Below are 25,399 nucleotides of genomic sequence, written 5' to 3' on the forward strand. Positions count from 1 at the left end.
GTCTTATCAGGTAAACAGTGTGAATCATAAACGGTAGGTAACGTGAAAACCTCAGCCCCTACTCCGGTGCCATGACGTCATAACCACTTCTACTGGATGAAGTGCTCAGAGAAGTGGACGGACTTCTAGCAAGTCCTCGAACAGGTATCTAAGACGAACTTCTCCTGCACCCTTTATTTCAGCCCCTGTAGATCACGTCGATAAAGTGACCCGGCCCCCTTGTGCTGATGCGGAAGGAAACTTGAGGTTAACTTCTGTACCGCAAATGCCTAAACCACATGACTTCCGGTGAAGGGTGCTGCCGCCCCTCCCGTCTTCTGTGAAATGACAGGCTGGAGACTCTCCCTGACGCCTCATCATAAGCTCCTCTAAGTTGTTGTTCACTCTGCAAACACGCTGCTGGCGGCAGGAGCAGCTCTGCTCTGTGCGGCCGGAGCTCAGACTCTGCGGACGACGTTTCCGCTTTACCAGCTCTGCCCTGTGCGTCACGCTCTGCCCTGGGGAGCACCGGAGAGCAGCTGCAAGACTGGAGGGGAAGGAGGACGTCTTGCCCCTGCCGGCATCGCCACAGGTGCTTCTTCACCCCAGCAGCAACGGGGTGAAGCCAGCAGCAGCGGTGGGTTCCACACTGCTGTTTTTCCTAGCCTCGTGGGATTCCCTCGAAGATGCCAGCACCGGCCAGCCGCAGCTGCCATCAGAGGTCTTAATCCCAGCTCTGCAGAGGCCCCCCCAAGCTCCGGGGGGCAGCACCCTGTTCCACGGGTCTCTCTGTCACGCGCCCCCATCGTGCGGTCCTCCTCGCAGGCTTCAGCTGTGGCTCGCCTGGGCTCTCCTCTCAGCTTGTCCCGTTTCCCCACAGCCCTGGGATGAGCTGACCCCCTAGTCACTGCCTCTGTGATACCGACACGAGCCTTTGGCTCCTTCAGCTCTCTGCTACCTGATGCACAATTCTTCCTATTGAGTCCCCTCTGTCCCAGCCAGCCTCTGAGTGACACAGGGGACAGGGCCATGCGCGGCTTGCAGGCTGGGCCTGCAGTCTCGGGAGCCCTTCAGTCCCAATGGGCCACGGCCCTGACGAGGACTGTGTCCTTCCCGGGTGGCCCGTGTCTGGCTGCTGCAGGGTCTGTCCCAACAGCACGGGAGCACTCTGTTTTGTCATGCCCTTTGGATGCAGAGCGGCTCACACTTCCTGCATGTATTCTGGGCAGAGATGTTGCCTCTAGCTGTATTCTGGATGCTTCTGTTTTTAGGAGTGAAGAGTGCCGAGTCCCCGACATCCATGGGAGGCCTTGAGAGTGGTGGCAACTAACACGGTCACTTCAATCTGCCCGTCTCCACCTTCTCTCCAGTCGACTCTGCTGGGAACGGAGCTTGGGGGTTGTCAGGGCTGAGTTATGTGCCCCCAGAATTCGTATGTTGAAGTGCTAACACCCAGTTCCTCAGAATCTAACTGTACTTGGAGATGGGCCTTTAAAGAGGTGATGAAGGTAAATGAGGTCATGGGTGGGCCCTGATCCTATAAGACTGGTGTCCTTATAAGAGGAGATCAGGACACAGACACTCACAGAGGGACACCCTGTGAGGACACGGGGAGGATGGGGTCCGTGTGCCAAGGAGAGAGGCCTCAGGAGGAACTGGCCCTGCCCACACCTTGACCTTGACTTCTAGCCTCCAGAAGCGCGAGAGAATGAAGCTCTTTTGTTCAAACTGCCAGGTCTGTGGCGCTTTGCTGAGGCAGCCCGGGCACACTCCTGCAGGGGGTGTATCCTCACTTGCAAGGAGGGCAGCTCGGAGTCCCACAAGTCGGAGTTTCACCGTGAGCTGAAGGAGAAGGGGGTCTGGCTCACCAAGGCCTCCTGTTTGGCCTCAGGCAGGCTGCCTGTCTCCCACCAAGGGTGCCTCTGTCTTGACCAGGCACCTTAAGATGGGAGGGAGGTCCTGGCCCCAGATTGGAGAAGGTGGGCTGCAGCACGAGGGGTCAGAGGTGAGTAGGAGGGGCCGTCCCTCACTTGGCTTTCCCCCTCGTTCCTGCTCCTCGAGGTGGTAGGGTTTTCCCCAGGACATTTAGTTATTCCTATGGCTGGACTACGGGGGCCCCAGGACAGGTAAGACAAACAGACAACGTTTATAACCATCCCGCTGGTCCAGGGTCAGCAAGAAACCACGCCATTAATTAATACGATCCCTTCTCAAGGCAGCCTTTTGACAGGAGCAGTTTAAACATAGTCTTTTAGAATCTTTTTGACAATGCGCCGTTTATCTTATGAGCTGAAATTTCTTTCTGTATTTTAGGACCAAGCTAATGTTCTAATCAGGTCAAAGAAAGGAAGCACCTAGGGAAATACCTCCTGCCACGCGCAGGACGCTTCACAAGTGCAGCTGGAGAAAAGTGCCGTCGGTTAGCCCAAAGCCACACTGGAGGAACACAAGTAACAGCGCAACTCTTCTGTCCATTAAGTTGTGGTATTAAATAAGGCGAGCAGGTGAATATGAGAGAGAAGTGGGCCAGCGGGTTCTTCAGGTCACTGAACATGCGGTGAACGTGAAGATGACTCGTGTGATTTACAGAGAACGTGCAAGGCTGCAAAGTTTACCAGCCAGGACGAGGGCCCTAGACTGCGTGAGCTTCAACACAACCAAGAAGCAGAACACGCCGAAGCCCTCTGTGCAGCAGAGCGGCTTCAACACCTGCAGCCCTGAGCCGTCGGCTCCAGCCGTGAAGCCGAACGCTGTCTCTTCCTGGGCGCTAGTTTCTCCTCCGCTGGGCCACTCCTCTCCTCCTGCACCGGTGCCAGGCTCTTTGCCCACACAGCCTTCAGGGATTGTTAGGATTCCCGGTAGGTATCAAGGTATTGTTCTTATTGTTTTTCATGGTCATGGTTTTCCCATTATTGTTAAATACTATTTTCCAGCTGGACCTTACTATCAACTTGTCTGGCTCCAGATGAAATGCTGTTGGCATTTTTAATGAGGATTGCATTAAAAACTGCCCGCATGCTTAAATTAACCTAAGGAGACTGTCATCTTTATGACATGCCCTCAGCTGCGGTGGGGAGCCTTGTGAATCTTGAGTAATGATTACTAATGGGTAAGTCTCAATGAGGCCGAGCTAGTCTTCAAACCCTCAGTAACCATTACTTCTAAAGAACCTGAGCAGCTTTCCTTTCACAAAGAGGGGGCCGGTTTATTCTCTCCACAGATGGAAGGAATGAAACTGTAACTTTCATGCCTGAAGCCCAGCTGCCCCTCAAATTTGTGTTGAGAGATCATACATTTCCCTTCATATTTAAGTCAGAGTTTTAGTGTTGCTATTTGTAGCAAGAAAAGCATGTTTACCTGTCACTTTCCTGCTCCTGACTCACAGCAGATTCTGGAACAGAGATTCATTTTCCTTTAGCAGCCACCTTCCTTTCCCATGAATTCTTTGGAAGTTCATGGTAGGCCATTAGGAAACTTGAATTGAGCCAGAGATTAAGCCCATGGAAAGGTCACTGCATTGGCAGTAGAAGCCAGAATTACACGGGCCCTCTCCCAGTGGGCCTTGCTCCCTCACAGAGCACTTATAAGCATTTTCACCTGTTACTGATGGCCATTCTGACCCCTCAGTCAGCACCGAGTTCCACAGCAAGCAGTAGAATGTGGGACTTAACACGTGGCTTACTGCACAGACAACCCAGACTGAACTTATTTAGAAATCAGCAGGGCAGTTCCTTTTGAGAAGTTGGCTGTAGCATTTCCCAGCAACTGTGGGTGGTGGGCAATACCCACATCACCCAAAATATGCCACCTTGCCAGTAGTGACTGTGCAAATCACACTCCCCACTGATCAGGGCCACCCTGCACGGACCGCTCCTGGGATGCTGGGCCTCAGGTTTTCCGTCAGGGGAGGAGAGGCAAGGAATGTTGAGACTTCACTCTTGGGGGATTATTCAAGAGAATCTGGAGTCTGGCTTTAGAAGATAAATGGAGCCTTGATGCTCAGGGAGAACCTTCCCAAAAGGCTCAGACTGGGAGTGGGAGCCAGACTCTACCTTTTACACACATAGAAAAAGAAAAGCCATTTAAAAGAAGACCCCCTACAATTTTACCCTGTGATTTGAAGGGAGCCCGAAGTGAAGAATATACTGTAGGAGAAGTTGTCTTTGACCCACAGGGCCCAACCCCAGCTTTCTCTTAAAGCCCAGGTCTAGCGAGATGTGGAAGGATAACCCAGTGAGGTGGGCTCCCATCCAGGGCAGCTGGCTTTTATTTTAGGGATGATTCTGGTGTGACTCCTCTAGGCAGAGATCAATAGCTCAAGTGACTGGCTTTCAAACTGGTTTAGCAATAGGAACCTTCCATCAAGTGCATACCTTCTCTGCAAGACTCTTAATAGAAGAAACTAGACACTGTGGCTCAGACGGTTTTCCTCTCTCCCATCACTGGATAACAGGAGCCATAAAGCATGCTGGCTTAGTTACTGCCTCACGAATACTGCATTTTTCCTCTGCTCCGTGTGGCCACAACCCCAACGGGGACTTTTCTGAGGTGATGATGTCCTAAAAATTATGAATTTTCTCTCTCTAGATACAAAAGAAAGTAGGTTTCTAATATAAACACCTTGGGAAGAGAAGAACTAGCCTGAACTAGTAATTTCTCCCTGGTGAAGACTGACTACTTTAAAAAATAATAAACATATTTCATTCACTACTTCCTATCCTAGCTATGCTTCTGTGCTTTACTTTAAGTGTTAAGTTAGCAACAACAACAAAAAAATTATTTCCCTTCTTGGTCCTTGGAACATTTTGAGGCAGCTTGTAAGAAAATCAGACAATAAGATAACTGTTGTAATAAAACCCGTAAGCTCGGAGGAGTCAAGATGGTGCTGTGGGAGGACACGGAGTTAGTGTCTCCCCAAAACTAGGGTGCCTGCCGGCGCTGGTGGGGGACTCTGACACCCGAGGAGACAGAAAGAACCCCAAGGTGAACCGGTAGGACGTGGGGGGACTGACGGCGGGGACAAGTGGGGGCCAGACAAGATTGGCGCCCCTGAGGCCAGGGAGATCAGGAGAGGCGGGCAGGAGGGGCCCTCCAGGACTGGAGGAGCGGGAGAGGAGCGGAGGGCGTTTGCCCCACCCACTCGAGCCCAGGAAGCCTGCTGGGCTCCCAGGAGCGGTCCCCACACTCTGAGGCCAGGGGTGGGGGGCACGCCTGGGCCCTTCTGCTCCTTGAGACTAAGTCCCGCCCCCCACAGGCCCCAGGGCCTTTTCCAGCCCTGTGGGTCCTGAGCATAGGCCCCACCCAACACCCAAACTTCACCCTTGCTTAGGCCTTTCCCGCCCTTATTTATTTATTTATCTTTTCTCTCCTCTTTTTTACTATTGTGGTACTGTACCTTGCGGATGTTGATTCATCTACACTTTTATTTTTATATTCTTTCTAACATACCTGTTAGTTTCCTGGTCTAATTTTATTTTTTACTTTGTTATTGTTCTCTTTTTTTTCTTTGCCACCCTGCGTGGCTTGAGGGAACTTGGTTCACGAGCCAGGGGGTGGAACAAAGCTCCTGTGGTGGGAGCTCCGAGTCTGAACCACTGGACTAACAGAGGACCTCAGACCCCAGGGAATATTCATCGGAGTGAGGCAACACGGAGTTCCTCATCTCAGCGCCAAACATCCAGTAAGACCAGAACACAACCCCACTCATGAAAAAAAAAAATGAGATGGCAAAAAAATATGTCACAGATGAAGGAGCAAGGTAAAAATCTACAAGACCAAATAAATGAAGAGGAAATAGGCAATCTACCCGAAAAAGAATTCAGAGTAATGATAGTAAAGATGATCCAGAATCTCGGAAATAGAATAGAGGCACGGATTGAGAAAATACAAGAAATGTTTAACAAAGACCTAGAAGAACTAAAGAACAAACAAACAGATGAACAACACAATAACGGAAATGAAAAATATCTAGAAGGAATCAATAACAGAATAACTGAGGCAGAAGAATGAATAAGTGAGCTCGAAGACAAAACGGTGGAAATAACTGCCAAGGAGCAGAATAAAGGAAAAAGACTGAAAAGAACTGAAGACAATCTCAGAGACCTCTGGGGCAACACTAAACACACCAACATTGGAATTATAGGGGTCCCAGAAGAAGAAGAGAAAAAGAAAGGGTCTGAGAAAATATTTGAAAAGATTATAGTCGAAAACTTCCCTAACATGGAAAAGGAAATAGTCACCCAAGTCCAGGAAGCACAGAGAGTCCCATACAGGGTAAACCCTAGGAAAAACACACCAAGACACATATTAATCAAACTAACAAAAATTAAATTCAACGAAAAAATATTAAAATCAGCAAGGGAAAAACAAAAAATAACTTACAAAGAAATCCCCATAAAGTTATCAGCTGATTTTTTCAGTGGAAACGCTTCAGGCCAGAAGGGAGTGGCAGGATATACTTAAAATGATGAAAGAGAAAAACCTACAACTAAGATTACTGTACCGGCAAGGACCTCATTCAGATTCGATGGAGAAGTCAAAAGCTTTTCACAAAAGCAAAAGCTAAGAGAATTCAGCACCATGAAACCAGCTTTACAACAAATGCTAAAGGAACTTCTCTAGGTGGGAAACACGAGAGAAGAAAAAGACCCACAAAAACAAACCCAAAACAATTAATAAAATGGCAATAGGAACATACATATCGATAATAACCTTGAATGTAAATGGATTAAATGCCCCAACCAAAAGACACAGACTGGCTGAATGGATACAAAAACAAGAGCCATATATATGCTGTCTACAAGAGACCCACTTCAGACCTAGGGACACATACAGACCAAAAGTGAAGGGATGGAAAAAGATTCCATACAAATGGAAATCAAAGAAAAGCTGGAGTAGCAATACTCGTATCAGACAAAATAGACTTTAAAATAAACACTGTTATAAGAGATAAGGAAGGACACTACATAATGATCAAGGGATCAATCCAAGCAGAAGATATAACAATTATAAATGTTTATGTACCCAACATACAAGCACCTCAGTACATAAGGCAAATGCTAAAAACCACGAAAGGGGAAATCGACAGTAACACAATAACAGTAGGGGACTTTAACACTCCACTTACACCAATGGACAGATCATCCAAACAGAAAATAAATAAGGAAACACAAGCTTTAAATGACACAACAGACCAGATAGATTTAACTGATATTTATACAACATTCCACCCAAAAGTGGCAGAATACACTTTCTTCTCAAGTGCACACCAAACATTCTCCAGGATAGATCACATCTTGGGTCACAAATCAAGCCTCGGAAAATTTAAGAAAATTTAAATCATATCAAGCATTTTTTCTGACCACAACGCTTGAGACTGGAAATCAATTACAGGAAAAAAAAACCTGTAAAAACACAAATACGGGGCTTCCCTGGTGGCACAGTGGTTGAGAGTCTGCCTGCCGATGCAGGGGACATGGGGTCGTGCCCCGGTCCGGGAGGATCCCACATGCCGTGGAGCGGCTGGGCCCGTGAGCCATGGCCGCTGAGCCTGCGCGTCCAGAGCCTGTGCTCAGCAACGGGAGAGGCCACAACAGTGAGAGGCCCGCATACTGCAAAAAAAAAAAAAAAACACAAATACATGGAGGCTAAACAGAGCGCTACTAAATAACCAAGAGATCACTGAAGAAATCAAAGAAGAAATAAAAAAAAATACATAGAAACAAATGACAATGAAAGCATGATGACCCAAAACCTATGGGACACAGTAAAAGCAGTTCTAAGAGGGAAGTTTATAGCAATTCAATCTCACCTCAAGAAACAAGAAAAATCTCAAATACACAATCTAACTCTACACTTAAAACAACTAGAGAAAGAAGAACAAAGAAAACCCAAAGTCAGTAGAAGGAAAGAAATCATAAAGATCAGAGCAGAAATAAATGAAATAGAAATGAAGAAAACGATAGCAACTATCAATAAAGCTAAAAGCTAGTTCTTTGAGAAGATAAACAAAATTGATAAACCTTTAGCCAGACTCATCAAGAAAAAAAGGGAGAGGATGCAAATAAAATTAGAAATGAAAAAGGAGAAATCACAACTGACACCGCAGAAATATAAAGGATTATAAGAGACTACTACAAACAACTATATGCCAATAAAATGGACAACCATGAAGAAATGGACAAATTCTTGAAAAGGTACATTTTCCAAGACTGAACCAGGAAGAATTAGAAAATATAAACAGATCTATCACAAGTAATGAAATTGAAACCATAATTTAAAATCTTCCAACAAACAAGTCCAGGACGTGGAGGCTTCACAGGCTAATTCTGTCAAACATTTAGAGAAGAGCTAACACCAATCCTTCTCAAACTCTTCCAAAAAACTGCAGAGGGAGAAACAATCCCAAATTCATTCTACGAAGCCACCATCACCCTGACACCAAAACCAGAAAAAGATAATCACAAAGAAAATTATAGACCAATATCACTGATCAACATAGATGCAAAAATCCTCAACAAAATACTAGCAAACAGAATCCAACAGAACATTAAAAGGATCATGCACCATGATCAAGTGGGGTTTATCCCAGGGATGCGAGGATTCTTCAATATACAGAAATCAATCAGTGTGACACAACACATTAACAAATTAAGGAACAAAAACCATATGATCATCTCAATAGATGCAGAAAAAGCTTCTGACAAAATTCAACACCCATTTATGATAAAAACTCTCCAGGAAAATGGGCACAGAGGGAACCTACCTCAAAATAAAGGCATATGACAAACCCACAACAAGCATCATACTCAATGTTGAAAAACTGAAAGCATTTCCACTAAGATCAGAAACAAGACAAGGATGTGCACTCTCTCCACTCTTCTTTTTTTTTGGGGGGGGGATTTTTTTTTATTAGTTTCTGCTTTATAACAAAGTGAATCAGTCATACATATACATCTGTTCCCCCATCCCTTCCCTCTTGCGTCTCCCTCCCTCCCACCCTCCCTATCCCACCCCTCCAGGCGGTCACAAAGCACCGAGCTGATCTCCCTGTGCTATGCGGCTGCTTCCCACTAGCTATCTACCTTACGTTTGGTAGTGTATCTATGTCCATGCCTCTCTTTCGCTTTGTCACAGCTTACCCTTCCCCCTCCCCATATCCTCAAGTCCGTTCTCAAGTAGGTCTGTGTCTTTATTCCTGTTTTACCCCTAGGTTCTTCATGACATTTTTTCCCCTTAAATTCCATATATATGTGTTAGCATACGATATTTGTCTTTCTCTTTCTGAGTTACTTCACTCTGTATGACAGACTCTAGGTCTATCCACCTCATTACAAATAGCTCAGTTTTGTTTCTTTTTATGGCTAGTAATATTCCATTGTATATATGTGCCACATCTTCTTTATCCATTCATCCAATGATGGACACTTAGGTTGTTTCCAGCTCCGGGCTATTGTGAATAGAGCTGCAATGAACATTTTGGTACATGTCTCTTTTTGAATTATGGTTTTCTCAGGGTATATGCCCAGTAGTGGGATTGCTGGGTCATATGGTAGTTCTATTTTTAGTTTTTTAAGGAACCTCCATACTGTTCTCCATAGTGGCTGTACCAATTCACATTCCCACCAGCAGTGCAAGAGTGTTCCCTTTTCTCCACACCCTCTCCAGCATTTATTGTTTCTAGATTTCTTGATGATGGCCATTCTGACTGGTGTGAGATGATATCTCATTGTAGTTTTGATTTGCATTTCTCTAATGATTAATGATGTTGAGCATTCTTTCATGTGTTTGTTGGCAGTCTGTATATCTTCTTTGGAGAAATGCCTATTTAAGTCTTCTGCCCATTTTTGGATTGGGTTGTTTGTTTTTTTGCTATTGAGCTGCATGAACTGCTTATAAATTTTGGAGATTAATCCTTTGTCAGTTGCTTCATTTGCAAATATTTTCTCCCATTCTGAAGGTTGTCTTTTGGTCTTGTTTATGGTTTCCTTTGCTGTGCAAAAGCTTTGAAGTTTCATTAGGTCCCATTTGTTTATCTTTGTTTTTAGTTCCATTTCTCTAGGAGGTGGGTCCAAAAGGATCTTGCTGTGATTTATGTCATAGAGTGTTCTGCCTATGTTTTCCTCTAAGAGTTTGATAGTTTCTGGCCTTACATTTAGGTCTTTAATCCATTTTGAGCTTATTTTTGTGTATGGTGTTAGGGAATGATCTAATCTCATACTTTTACATGTCCCTGTCCAGTTTTCCCAGCACCACTTATTGAAGAGGCTGTCCTTTCTCCACTGTACATTCCTGCCTCCTTTATCAAAGATAAGGTGACCATATGTGCGTGCGTTTATCTCTGGGCTTTCTATCCTGTTCCATTGATCTATCTTTCTGTTTTTGTGCCAGTACCACACTGTCTTGATTACTGTAGCTTTGTAGTATAGTCTGAAGTCAGGGAGCCTGATTCCTCCAGCTCCATTTTTCGTTCTCAAGATTGCTTTGGCTATTCAGGGTCTTTTGTTTTTCCAAACAAATTTTGAAATTTTTTGTTCTAGTTCTGTGAAAAATGCCAGTGGTAGTTTGATAGGGATTGCATTGAATCTGTAGATTGCTTTGGGTAGTAGAGTCATTTTCACAATATTGATTCTTCCAATCCAGGAGCATGGTATATCCCTCCATCTATTTGTATCATCTTTAATTTCTTTCATCAGTGTCTTATAATTTTCTAATTACAGGTCTTTTGTCTCCTTAGGTAGGTTTATTCCTAGATATTTTATTCTTTTTGTTGCAATGGTAAATGGGAGTGTTTTCTTGATTTCACTTTCAGATTTTTCATCATTAGTATATAGGAATGCCAGAGATTTCTGTGCATTAATTTTGTATCCTGCTACTTTACCAAATTCATTGATTAGCTCTAGTAGTTTTCTGGTAGCATCTTTAGGATTCTCTATGTATAGTATCATGTCATCTGCAAACAATGACAGCTTTACTTCTTCTTTTCCTATTTGGATTCCGTTTATTTCCTTTTCTTCTCTGATTGCTGTGGCTAAAACTTCCAAAACTAAGTTGAGTAAGAGTGGTGAGAGTGGGCAACCTTGTCTTGTTCCTGATCTTAGTGGAAATGGTTTCAGTTTTTCACCATTGAGGACAATGTTGGCTGTGGGTCTGTCATATATGGCCTTTATTATGTTGAGGAAAGTTCCCTCTATGCCTACTTTCTGGAGGGTTTTTATCATAAATGGGTGTTGAATTTTGTCGAAAGCTTTCTCTGCATCTATTGAGATGATCATATGGTTTTTCTCCTTCAATTTGTTAATATGGTGTATCACATTGATTGATTTGCGTATATTGAAGAATCCTTGCATTCCTGGAATAAACCCCACTTGATCATGGTGTATGATCCTTTTAATGTGCTGTTGGATTCTGTTTGCTAGTATTTTGTTGAGGATTTTTGCATCTATGTTCATCAGTGATATTGGCCTGTAGTTTTCTTTCTTTGTGACATCCTTGCCTGGTTTTGGTATCAAGGTGATGGTGGCCTCGTAGAATGAGTTTGGGAGTGCTCCTCCGTCTGCTATATTTTGGAAGAGTTTGAGAAGGATAGGTGTTAGCTCTTCTCTAAATGCTTGATAGAATTCGCCTGTGAAGCCATCTGGTCCTGGGCTTTTGTTTGTTGGAAGATTTTTAATCACAGTTTCAATTTCAGTGCTTGTGATTGGTCTGTTCATATTTTCTATTTCTTCCTGATCCAGTCTTGGCAGGTTGTGCATTCCTAAGAATTTGTCCATTTCTTTCAGGTTGTCCATTTTATTGGCATAGAGTTGCTTGTAGTAATCTCTCATGATCTTTTGTATTTCTGCAGTGTCATTTGTTACTTCTCCTTTTTCATTTCTAATTCTATTGATTTGAGTCTTCTCCCTTTTTTTCTTGCTGAGTCTGGCTAATGGTTTATCAATTTTGTTTATCTTCTCAAAGAACCAGCTTTTAGTTTTATTGATCTTTGCTATCGTTTCCTTCATTTCTTTTTCATTTATTTCTGATCTGATCTTTATGATTTCTTTCCTTCTGCTAACTTTGGGGGTTTTTTGTTGTTCTTTCTCTAATTGTTTTAGGTTCTCCACTCTTATTCAACATAGTTTTGGAAGTCCTAGCCACCACAATCAGAGAAGAAAAAGAAATAAAAGGAATAGAAATTGGAAAAGAAGAAGTAACACTGTCACTATTTGCCAATGACATGATACTATACACAGAAAATCCTAAAGATGCCACCAGAAAACTACTAGAGCTAATCAATGAATTTGGTAAGGTTGCAGGATACAAAATTAATGCACAGAAATCTCTGGCATTCCTGTACACCAACAATGAAAAATCAGAAAGACAAATTAAGGAAACACTCCCGTTTACCATTGCAACAAAAAGAATAAAATACCTAGGAATAAACCTGCCTAAGGAGGCGAAAGACTTGTACTCAGAAAACTACAAAACACTGCTGAAAGAAATCAAAGATGACATAAACAGATGGAGAGATATACCACGTTCTTTGACTGGAAGAATCAATATTGTGAAAATGACTATATTACCCAAAGCAATCTACAGACTCATTGCAATCCCCATCAAACTACCAATGGCATTCTTCACAGAACTAGAACAAAAAATTTTACAATTCGTATGGAAACACAAAAGACCCCAAATAGCCAAAGCAATCTTGAGAAAGAAAAATGGAGTTGGAGGAATCAGGGTCCCTGACTTCAAACTATACCACAAAGCTACAGTAATCAAGACAGTATGGTACTGGCACCAAAACAGAAATATAGACCAATGGTATAGGATAGAATGCCCAGAGATAAACCCACGCACATATGGGCACCTAATTTACGACAAAGCAGGCAAGAACATACAAATGAGAAAAGACAGCCTCTTCAGTAAGTGGTGCTGGGAAAACTGGACAGCTACACGTAAAAGAATGAAGTTAGAACACTACCTAACACCATACACAAAAATCAACCCCAAATGGATTAAAGACGTAAATGTAAGATCAGACACTATAAAACTCTTAGAGGAAAACAAAGGAAAAACACCCTTTGACATAAACCACAGCAAGATCTTTTATGACCCACCTCCAAGAGTAATGGAAATAAAACCAAAAATAAACAAATGGGACTTAATGAAACTTAAAACCTTTTGCACAGCAAAGAACACAGCAAAGAAAACCATAAACAAGACAAAAAGACAACCCTCAGAATGGGAGAAAATATTTGCAAATGAAACAACAGACAAAGGATTAATCTCCAAAATATACAAACAGCTCATGGAGCTCAATATCAAAAAAACAAACAATCCAGTTAAAAAATCGGCGGAAGACCTAAATAGACACTTCACCAAGGAAGACATACAGATGACCAAGAGGCACATGAGATGCTCAACATGACTAATTATTAGAGAAATGCAAATCAAGACTACAATGAGGTTTCCCCTCACGCCGGTCAGAATGGCCATTATCAAAAAATCTAGAAACAATAAATGCTGGAAAGGGTGTGGTGAAAAGGGAACCCTCCTGCACTGTTGGTGGGAATGTAAATTGATACAGCCACTATGGAGAACAGTATGGAGGTTCCTTAAAAAACTAAAAATAGAACTACCATGTGATCCAGCAATCCCACTACTGGGCATATACCCTGAGAAAACCATAATTCAAAAAGAGTCATGTACCACAATGTTCATTGCAGCACTATTTACAATAGCCAGGACATGGAAGCAACCTAAGTATCCATCGACAGATGAATGGATAAAGAAGATGTGCCACATATATACAATGGAATATTACTCAGCCATAAAAAGAAATTTGAGTTATTTGTAGAGAGATGGATGGACCTAGACACTGTCATACAGAGTGAAGTAAGCCAGAAAGAGAAAAACAAATACCGTATGCTAACACATATATATGGAATCTAAAAAAAAAAAAGGTTCTGAAGAACCTAGGGGCAGGACAGGAATAGAGATGCAGACGTAGAGAATGGACTTGAGTACACAGGGAGGGGGAAGGGTAAGCTGGGACAAAGTGAGAGAGTGGCATGGACATATATACACTACCAAATGTGAAACAGATAGCTAGTGGGAAGCAGCCGCATAGCACAGGGAGATCAGCTCGTGCTTTGCGATGACCTAGAGGGGCGGGATAGGGAGGGTGGGAGGGAGGCTCAAGAGGGAGGGAATATGGGGATGTATGTATGCATACGGCTGATTCACTTTGTTGTACAACAGAAACTAACACAGCATTGTGAAGCAATTATACTCCAATAAAGATGTATTAAAAAATACTTTTGTTTTTAAGTACATATTTAGTAGGGTTGTATATCCTAGAAAGTTACAGAGCAAGACATAAAGGGTACTTATCTTTATGTGTTAGGGTTATAGGTGACTTTTTATCTTAACTTTTAAAATATCTTCTAACACTCTTGCGTGATTAAAATCAGAAACAAAGGTGTCTGTAATTTTAAGAGCTATATAAGCTGGAGACAGCTCACTTCTATGAGGCAGAAAGCTTCCTTATGTATTTGAAATAGACTGATTTAGCAACGATATTTGGCCCCATAATAAGAAAAGAAGCCAAATGTTCCTCTTAGAAGTCTGGCTGGAAAAGCAATGCTTTTTTCCTGACGATTGCTCCCCGTGATTTACTGAAGTAATAAAGGCTTGTTGTAGAAAATTCCAACGAAGTGTGTTTTATTTTCTTTCACAGGGTGATCCAAGCAAGGCATGTGGCTCCCCATCTGTCTGCTTCGGGTACTGGGACTTCCAGGGAAAGGGGGAGGAGGGAGCTTTTTCTGTTCCTTATCCTCGCCTGTGCAGCCTTGTTGATGGGTAGGCAGTACTATGTGTGATGAATTATTCATGGAAGAAGCTGTGCAACCATAAATATTCAAGGGGATACATCTGGTTTCCCTAATGCTCTATGTAGGGCAGAAAAAGTACTTTTTTATGGAGTAAAACAACTTGTCAACCCCAAATCTCTTCTTGCCTGAGCCAAGATCTGCAGGAGAAAAGAATCTCCTGACACTTCACATGAAAGTCCAGCTGAGACACATCAGTGTGTGAGTACATGTGCAGGCTTTCACCTGGATAAGATGATGCTAACAAACAATTTCAGCCATGCTCCCCTTAGCAGATTCAAGGCTGTTCTTAGGGTTTGGGGTGGGAAGGGGAAATCTCCCCACAACATTCTTATATAGTGAAATATGGTCTCTAAGACAACAGTTGAAGCCTTCGAAGAAGATAAAGGAGAAGAAAGTGTCCCCAGAGGGGTTTGCAGTTGGAGGACAGCATCTGGCTGCTGCATGGGGCACTGGGGTCCCAGTAGGACACTGATAAGACTACCTCCTCCCACACTTTTCCTCCCCGGGAAGAGAATGCAAATTGCCCCGATGTCAGTGTGCCCACCTGCAGAAGGAGAAGGGGATTCCAAAGGACAGTCTGAAGGGAAGCAAGCTTGGGGTAGATGAGACGTACTCCTTGCTGCATCTGCTTCAGGAAAGTCCTGACGGATGCTCTCCAAGTAACACTTAGCAATACTGTTCCTCAGCATATGACCTTCCATCATAACCCTTACAGATGGAAGAAACCAGCCCTTTTTCAAGGTGTTTCATAAAACCCTAATTCCAAGGAATGTTAATAGCTGCTATGCGAACAGAAGTGTTCCGCATCTATAGCCAAATAAGTTTAGGAAATATTGAGTAAAATGACACTTTTAAGTTTCTGGGAAAAAAAAAAAAAGAAACCTATGGAAGCCTACACTGTGAACTTCTGAGATTCTGTAAGGGAATTCTCCCCTAGGGAACATTTGGAATGTCTGGAGACAGCTTTTTCATTAAAAATGGGGGCTTGTGGGGGGAAGGGGTGCTCTACTGACACCTAGTGGGCAGAGTCCAGGACGCCGGTGGCATTCTACAATGTGCAGGACCACCCCCAACAAGGAATTATTGGGTCCCAAAGGTAAACGGTGCTGAGGCTGAGAAACGCCAGCCTAAACGTACTGAGAGGTAACTCTGCCCTTCCCTCGCAGAGCTTCTCAGTGGACCAGTTCGTCCTGTGACACACAGGCGAGGAAACACACCTGGGCTCTACAGCGATGAGAACACACTAGGCTGGATGTGAGGCCCTGGATGGAGGTCTGCACCCCCCAAGACCACTGAGGAGTCACCCGCAGCCATGGACCACGGCAGTCCACATGAACTCCTCCCTGGGACCCTTCTCCACGCCTCCGAACGCGGGCAGGTCTCTCTCGTAACACTCACCTCAGCAGGCGGCGAGTTATGTTGAAGAGAGGCCGCCTCGGCTCCCCCCATCTTGCTAACATCCAGCACTTAGTTCATCTTCAAATATTGGAATGAGGACATGAGCACTGAAGGATCTGGAAAAGGCACAGCAATGAATTCCAGTTAAACCTAACAGGTGTCTAAGTAGATGTTACTGGTTGTGGAATACATGAGAGCTTATAAATCAGTGCCTCCCGCCCCCAAAACCGCAAAATCTCAACCTGGAGGTAAGTGACGGCAATTGAGGAGGTAGGAATTCCTGTGTGCTGAAGAGAAAAAGAGAGTGAAATGAGATTTACGCCAGGCTCCCAGGGTGAGGCAGGGGAAGGCATTCCAGGGTGAAAGGTGTGAGGGGGACAGGTCCGCAGCACAGACGAGCGGAAGGCCAGCACATCAGCCCACGGTAGGAATGACGCATTTTACAGAGAACCTTAGTAGATAAAAATGGGGGGAAAAGGCAGGGAACTACTCAGCCCTAGCTGATAGCAAAGACTTTTAAAAACACTGGAATATTCATGACATAAGAATACAAAAAAGTGTTGACAGGACTTCCTTTCATGAGACTGGACTGCCCTATGGAGCAGCTCTGAACTGATGAATATAAAGAGTAGATCGTGGTGTTTTAATCCTTCGCTTCTATCCAGGTTATTTTGAAGCTGATTAATTACATATGAAATTATGGTAAGAGTATACAAAGGCCACGCTTTTCGCTAACCAGTGAGTGGTATTGGAGTTTTAGACTCAAAAATTCAATTGAGTTTGAAACATTCATTTTAAACCTTTTAATCTGCCTTCAGTTGATGCATTTGAAGTCACAGACAAAACTCTGAACTTTAATTAATGTACAGTCAATGATCTTTGTCTACTCGTTGGGCAAAGTTTTCACTTATTTTTAATGTCCAAGGGGAAAACATGCAAATGAATATTATTAAAAGTTACCCCAAAATGAAAGTTCTGTTATAGGACAACAATGCTTAAAGGCAGCTACTGAGCTGCCCCACTGATGAAGAAAACATATTAATTAATGACAACCAAATGACAAAGTATTAATTTTGATCAGCTCACTAAGTCATATGGTACAACCCCAGTTATGCTTCATACTTTTCCTCCCTCCCTCCCTCCCTCCCATCCCCTTCCTTTCTTTGCCTAGGAGAGCAGATCTCACTGTGTTCTGGAGACAGCCTTGGGCAGCCACCAATGAAAGGTCAGTAATGCAGGTGAAGATAATGAAGGCCCTGCATACGAGACCCCTGATGGAGAGACCTCATGCCCAAGGGGAGCCAGAGCACAAGGTCCAGGAACTGCTTCCCTGTGGCAGCAAGGCAGCCACGAGAGCCCACCTCATTCTAAGACCGAAGGTGAGAGAAGGACTGTAAACTGTTATTCCATCCGCCAGACACACTTTCTGCCAAGGGACCCCCCAGAGCCTGTTGCTTGTCACAAGGGCCATGAGCCAACCATGGCTTTTACATTTGTAAATGTTCACATTTCACAGGCTTCTGTAGGGACCTACCTAGTACTCTCAGTTTTGCCTCTTGGTCCATGAAGCCTTTAATATTTACTATCTGGCCCTTTAGAAAAAGTTTGCCAGCCTTACTCTAGAGGGCTGACTTATCATACAAAAGTGTCACAAGATGGTTAAAGGCTGATGGTGCAGTTAAACCATAACCTTGGGGTTATCTCACCTACCAGAGGGAAACCAAAAATAGGAACAGAGACTCCTTAAACTAGACACAGACACCATGGTCACATGGGCTGCAGGCAATCAGAATATAGACAAGGGTCAGAGTGGTGTTCCCGCTACAGTGTAAACAAGGTTATCACGTGCTAGTTCACTGTTAAAACTCCAGTGCTTGGAACAGTGCCCAGCACTTAGCAGCAGCTCAATAAACATGTGTTACTGAATAAATGGTAGCCAGACACCTATTCCCCTCAGCAACATCCTGCAGGAACTTTATGGCATGAGTAAGCATATGTAGAATTAAAATGTACAAGGACATATAGCATTTAAGGTCAGCCCATAATAAAGTCAGATGTGCTCAAAATATCACTTTAATTACAGTTCAAATCATCTTTCCTCCGGGTGGGTGGCTCCCTTCAACTGCCAGACTACAGTGTGATTCTAGAATCTTACCCAGCACCGTAAGAAGGGGAATGACCCTGCCAATCTGGTCTCAGCCAGGATCCACATGGTGATCAGTGAGACAGCCTATCCTGGGTGTGACGCAGCCCTTCCCCCTCCTCTGACACGCTTGGACACGGACAGCCACATTCCTTTCCACCTAAATCTGCAGGTTTCAGCCACAGCTACAAGGTCACATGGCCTGGAGATCTTTAAAAAAAATACTCATGCCTGACCCTGTTCCTCTGAGTTCACCTGGTCTTGGGTGTGAATTTATTTTTACTGAGGTGAAATTCACGTAACAGAACCACTCAGCAACACCCAGTGCAAGCATCCCCCTCATCTAGCTCCAAAACATTTTCATCTCCCCAAAATAAAACCTTGTACCCATTAAGTGGTTAATCCCCATTTCCCCACCCTCCGGCAACCAATCTACTTTCTGCTTCTAAGGATTTACCGATTCTGCACATTTCTTATAAATGGAATTATACAATATGTGACTTTTTTGCCTAGCTTCTTTCACTTTTAGCATGATGTTTTTGAGGTTCATCCCTGTTGTATTATGTATCAGTACTTCATTCCTTTATATGGGTGAATAATATTCCAGTGTATGTGTATATCATAATTTGTTTACCCATTTGTCTGTTGATGGGCATTTGGGTTGTTTCCATCTTTCAGCTATTGTGAATAGCGTTGCTCTGAACATCCAGTTACAAGTATTTGTCCAAGCCCCCATTTTCAGTTCTTTGAGGTATATACACAGAGTGGAATTGCTGAGTCATATGGTAATCTTATGTTTAACTTTTTGAGGAACAGCTAAACTGTTTCCACAAGGATGAACTATTTTACATTCTCACCAGCAATGTGTAAGCATTCCTATTTCTCCACATCCTTACCAGGACTTATTTTCTGTTTTGTTGTTTCTTCTTGTTGTTGTTTTATTCTAGCCAACCTAGTATGTGAGAAGTGGTATCTCGTATCTCACTGCAGTGTTGATTTCCATTTCTCTAGTGCCTTGGGATGTGGAGCATCCTTTCACGTGCTTACTGGCCATTTGTACATCTTCTTTGGAGAAATGTCTCTTTAAGTCCTTTGCCAATTTTTAAACTGGCTTGTCTTTTTGTTGTGAGTTGCAACAGTTCTTTATATATTCTGCCTATTAGATCCTTTTCAGATATATGATTTGCAAATATTTTCTCCCAATCTGTAGGTTGTCTTTTCATTTTATAAATTTATTTATTTATTTATTTATTTATGGCTGCATTGTGTCTTTGTTGCTGTGCGCAGACTTTCGCTAGTGGTGGTGGGCAGAGGCTACTCTTCATTGTGGTGTGCGGGCTTCTCATTGCGGTGGCTTCTCTTGTTGTGGAGCACAGGCTCTAGGCGCATGGGCTTCGGTAGTTGTGGCACACGGGCTTCAGTAGTTGTGGCACGTGGGCTCTAGAGCACAGGCTCAGTTGTGGTGCATGGGCTTAGTTGCTCCGTGGTATGTGGGATCTTCCCAGACCAGGGCTCGAACCTGTGTCCCCTGCATTGGCAGGCAGATTCTTAACCACTGCGCCACCAGGGAAGTCCTTCACTTTCTTGATAATGCCCTTTTCTACACAAAAGTTTTTAATTTTATTTAGGTCCAATTTATCTATTTTTGCTTTCATCATTTGTGCTTTTGGTGTCATACCTAAGAATCCATTAACAAAACCAAGTTCATAAAGATTTACCCCGTGTTTTATTCTGACTTTCATACTTTTAGCTCTTATATTAGTATTTAGGTTTTTGATCCATTTTTAGTTAAGTTTTGTGTATTATGTGAGGTATGGCTGAGATTATTTTTGCATGTGGACATCCCATTGTCCCCACAGCTTGGACACTGGTTTTTATAAAGCTCCTCCAAGGAGATTCTTATATGCAGAGAGATAAAAGCATCACTCAGCAATTCCACTCCTGACTAGCGGCACTATGCACTAGCTGCACTACCCAGCGATGCCGACTGCCTGTCCCCACTCATGGGGTTTAGCCAGGAATCTGACGGGTACATTCCTCTCACTTCTACCTCTACAACTTGTAGTCTTCCCCCCACCTCTGCCCCCATCATGGAAGAATTTTTCTAGTCTGGGGACGCAGAAGTTCTGGGCTAAGCTTCTGGCAACCTGTTCATACTCCATGCCCATGGAATTTAGGCCTCTGGAAACAAGCCTGGAAGACTTAGGGGCTCTGTCTGCTTTCAGTCTAAACACGTTTTTCCCTTTGAGTCAATGAGCATGGGTTTGGCTCAGGCTCCTGCTGGTCCTGAGGCTGTCATTCGCTGAACAACTTCTTCGTTAGACCCGTAGGCCATGGCTTCTGACCTGGACCACCATCTGGCATCACTTGCTATGCTCTTTGGTCACAGTATGTGAGTTTCATCATTCAGATGGGTTTCCTCCAATTACCTACAAGTGAGTTCCCCTTGCTACACAGGTTCCAAGTCCCCAGTCTGAATTTGCAATGAATTGATTTATAAAAAGATTACATGATATAAACATTATGTTTTATAGTTTCAAAATACATTACAGTTCCCTTCCACACTCTCATTTCAGAATTGTGAGTAGGTATGGCAGGCGCCGGTTCCATTCTGCAGAAAGGAAATGTGATTCTGACAACGCATTAGACCTGGGTTGTGCTCTTCCTGCTTTGTGGCTGGAAGCACAGGAGGAAGCCTGGGAAGGAGCTTTGGATCCGAAGGATCCATCAGTCCACGTGTTAACGAGGTTTGGAGGAGCGTGAGCAGCTTGAATGTGAGGATCGGGCTGAAAGAGCAGGAGCGCATCTCTATGCAGAGGGAGCTCGGCCTGCAGAAGGAGCCTGGGGTGGGGGCCAGATGGGCAGCACCTGGCACCTCGGGTTATCTCTGACTGTGGTCTCTGTTAACGGAGCCATCACCTTATTCCCATGTGCAGACAGAGACTCAGTCTGAAGAGCTCTACTTGTTTTGCAGCTCTGAGATTCCATCACTGACCACCTTGTCCTCTAATTATCCATGACCTTGTGCTCAACTGAACGCGAGCACTGCCCAATGCAGTCTGCCTTGGTGTTTACACGACTGTAGTAACTGGAGAGTTCTAGATTCACGTTCCAAGTTCTTAATCCAGTGCCCCATTTAGTGAGGGACTGCAGGCTGCATTTGTAATTATCCAGTCTTCGGTCTGCCTTCTCTTTGGGCTCACTTACCCTGTGAAACCAGTCTATTTTTGCTTTCCCCTAAAGAATAAAGGGCTTCTCTCACCGCTGGAAGGGAAACTGACAATATCAATTATTCCTGTGGCCATTCAGGACTCAATGACATTTCTGGGAACTGCTGCTCAACCCTGAGGGAGCAATTAAAATTCTAGAGGGGAATCTACTTGGTGCTGGAGAAACTGAAACAGACTCGCCCCCATTCTCTTAGGAGAAGGTGGCATCCTCCATCGGGGTGAGGGCAAGGGAGGAAGAAGCATATGCCTCGGAGTCTGCTCAAGTGGCTCAGATAGGCTCAATTCAACAGACTTTACTGAGTGAGAATCCTCTAACTTCAGAAGTGTGGTCTCTTTGTAAAAATACTACCAACTTTAGGGCATAGCCGTTTTTGCTGAACCTTTGTGGGGACTGCCTTTAAGTCCCCCTGTCCCTCTGCCCAACCCTGCTTCCCTCCCTCCCCTACAAGGACTGATCCTGAGGGCACATCCCAGTGAATGCCCTGCACGCTCACCTCCATCCCAGAGTCTGTGCCCAGAGAACTCCAACTGTGGCACTTGCATGCAAGCCATAAAGAAACTCTTTCATTTGTCTGTGAGAAAGCATGTAAGAACGTTCCCTGCATACGAGGATGTTACTTCACTCGGGAATAGTGAAAAACTGGAAAAAATCTGACTGCCAGTAGGGGAATGGATAAATAAATTGTGGGAGAGTCATTGAAGCGAACCTGTCATAGCAATTCAAATGCATGAACTTGTTCTATGTTGGACAATGTGACACAACCTTAAGCATGATGCTGAGGGAGACAAGTTGCAGGAAGTCACTCTCCTTGTACAGTTCATATGAATTATCAATACACAAACTATACCCTACATTAATAGAACATACATATTTAAAATATCTGAAACAACTATGGTATAATACTAACATTTATTGAATCTGGGTAACGTAAGGCCAACTGGCCTGAGGCAGGGGAACGCAATCAGATTCACAGGTTGCATCAGACCGAAACTCTCCGGACCACCCAGTTCCAGAAACTGAACTGGGGACCTTTCACCCGGCCCAGCCTTCCCGCCTTTCGAGGGACGGGACTAGCGGTCCCAAGACTGATGTAACCGGCACCAGATAGTGCCACGACACCCGAAGAGACCACCAGCTAAGGAATTCCCTGCGCCCTCCCAGATTCACCACACCCCTTTCCCTTCTTCCCCTATAAAATCTTGCCCAGCCCTCGCCCGGGGGCGACTTCTCTGGCCCCTTTCTCTCGGACCAGTGAAGCTCGCCCGGGAGCGCCCCCTAATAAAGCTCACTTGAAGCTTTCCTCTGTTTCGCGATGCCATTTGTTAAGATCCGACCTTACATTTGGTGCCGAAACCCGGGAGGGGTACAAAGCCCCGCAGGTTACCGCGCGGGCCGCTCCTCCCCTCCCCCAGGAGACAACCAGGGAACCTCTACTCATCCACCCAATCCGGCAGAAAACGGGGTATGTCCCCCTACCTTGTTCCCTCTGAACTCCAGAGTCCCTACCCGCCGGACTCCCTGTCCCTAATCGCGGCTGCTCTCCGGGCCTCGGGCAACTGTGGAGATGTCCCAATCGCCTGACCGCTCTCCGACCCGCCGTGAATTGGAGACTGAGACCAGGGACGCCTCTCTCCCTCTCCATTCACTCAGGGACAGACTGGGGGTCATGGGAACTTCACAATCGAAACCAGATTCTAAGACGCCCCTGGAGTGTCCCCTAGCCAATTTTACAGCCCTCGGTTTCTCCCAAGATCTCCGTCGCCAACGGCTTATTTTCTATTCCACTGTGGCCTGGCCACAATATCCTCTAGACAATCAATCCAAATGGCCTCCTGAAGGGACTCGATTTTAACATCCTCCGTGATCTAGATGATTACTGCCGCAGGACGGGCAAATGGTCCGAGGTCCCCTATGGTCAAGCCTTCTGGTATTTATGCTCCCGCCCCTCCCTCTGCGTCGATTGCTCCACTTCCCAGATCCTTCTTGCCAGACAGACATCTCCTACATCCAAGCCCCTAATTTCCTTTGACGATGACCCCTCTCCACTAGCCGACCCACCCGAATCTCTCGCCTCTCCCCCCTCCAGAGCTCCTCTCCAGCCTCCACCCTACCCTGAAGCGCTCCCTCCTCCTCCCGAACCCGCTCCAGCCCATCCAACTGCTCCCCCGCCTCCCTCAGCGCTTTCTCCTCCCACGCCCCTTGCTTCGCCAATTAGTGCACATACACGCTCTCACGACTCCCAAGATCCAAATCTCCTCTGCCCTCTGAGGGAGGTAGAAGGAGCGGAAGGATTAGTTAGAGTTCATGTTCCCTTTTCCCTCCAAGATGTCCCTCAAATAGAAAAGCGATTAGGCTCCTTTTCTGCCGTCTCTTCCCGCTACATCAAAGAATTTCGCTACCTCTCTCAAGCTTACGATCTAACCTGGCACGATATCTTTGTGATCCTATCTTCTACTCTGACCCCTGACGAGAGAGAAAGAATTCAAACTGCTGCCCGAAACCATGCAGATCAGGTTCACCTTACCGACAACTCCATGCCTGTCGGAGCGACTGCCGTACCTGGCACCGATCCAGGCTGGACTTATCAGGATGGCCAAGATGGCCGTCGTAAACGCGACCTCATGATCCAATGCCTCCTGGCTGGCATGCAGGCTGCCGCTCATAAGGTAGTCAATTTTGAAAAACTAAAAGAGATAACCCAAGAACCTAACGAAAATCCAGCTATCTTTCTCAATCGCCTTACAGAGGCCTTAACTCTCTACACCCGGCTGGATCCCGACACCCCGGCAAGGGCAGCGGTCCTAGCCACCCATTTTATCACCCAATCAGCCCCAGACATCCGAAAGAAATTAAAATGGGCAGAAGACAGCCCTCAAACCCCTATTCGAGATCTGGTAAAGATGGCCTTTAAAGTCTACAATGGCCGTGAGGATTTAGCAGAATCCAGCCGACAGGCTCGGATGCACCAGAAGGTGGCCCTCCAAACCCAAGCTCTTGTAGCCGCCCTAAGACCGGCCATCTCCCATGGATCACAGCATCCACGGGGTCTGCAAAAGGCAACCCCGCCGGGGGCCTGCTTCAAATGCGGAAAAGAAGGCCACTGGGCTCACCAATGTCCCAATCCCCGACTTCCTTCTAAGCCCTGTCCCAGCTGCGGGCTAACGGGCCACTGGAAGAGCGACTGCCCTACGACTGGCCCTCCCTCAGCGTCTCCACGCGGGGGGCAGGCCGACCCAACGGCATTACCACTTGAACTGCTGGGATTGGCTGACGACTGACGGCACCCGGACTCGAAGGTCCCCATCACCATCGCCGAGCCCAGGGTAACGCTACAGGTAGCGGGTAAGTCCATCTCATTTCTGGTGAACACGGGGGCTACCTATTCGGTCCTGCCTACTTATTCCGGGCCAGTTTCTCCTTCCCAGATCTCGGTCACGGGTACTGATGGCAAACCACCCTTCCCACTCCAGACCGGTCCACTCCCATGTCATATCGAAGGACTCCCTTTTACTCATTCCTTCTTAGCCATACCATCCTGCCCAGTTCCCTTGCTAGGCCGAGATGTCCTTTTCCACTTAGGGGCCTCCCTCCAGCTGGTTAGACTTGACCCTAAGGTCCCCTCCTCCCAACTCCTGCTTCCTCTTCTCGGCCTGTCTCTAGAACCCTCCCCCTCCTATCCCCGTCTTCCAATCACACCGAACCCAATCAATCCCCAAGTCTGGGATACTTCTAAGCCCATAATAGCAACACACCATTCCCCCATCCTCATCCG

At 45.2% G+C, this 25,399-nt stretch overlaps 1 pseudogene across 1 annotated transcript in view; it reads right to left on the reverse strand.

Moving 5' to 3' along the window:
- Nucleotides 1–1,314: 1,314 nt before the first annotated feature.
- LOC307058452 (epithelial cell adhesion molecule-like) overlaps nt 1,315–25,399 on the reverse strand; it is a 33,749-nt pseudogene continuing 9,664 nt past the window's right edge. The window contains exons 3-4 of the transcript in view: nt 2,595–2,780; nt 1,315–1,355 (exon numbers count right to left, since the gene is read on the reverse strand). The product of the transcript in view is annotated as an epithelial cell adhesion molecule-like (transcript). The remainder of the gene's footprint in view (nt 1,356–2,594; nt 2,781–25,399) is intronic.

This window comes from Hyperoodon ampullatus, assembly GCF_949752795.1.
Source record: "Hyperoodon ampullatus genome assembly, chromosome: 9".
NCBI classification, from domain to species: domain Eukaryota; kingdom Metazoa; phylum Chordata; class Mammalia; order Artiodactyla; family Ziphiidae; genus Hyperoodon; species Hyperoodon ampullatus.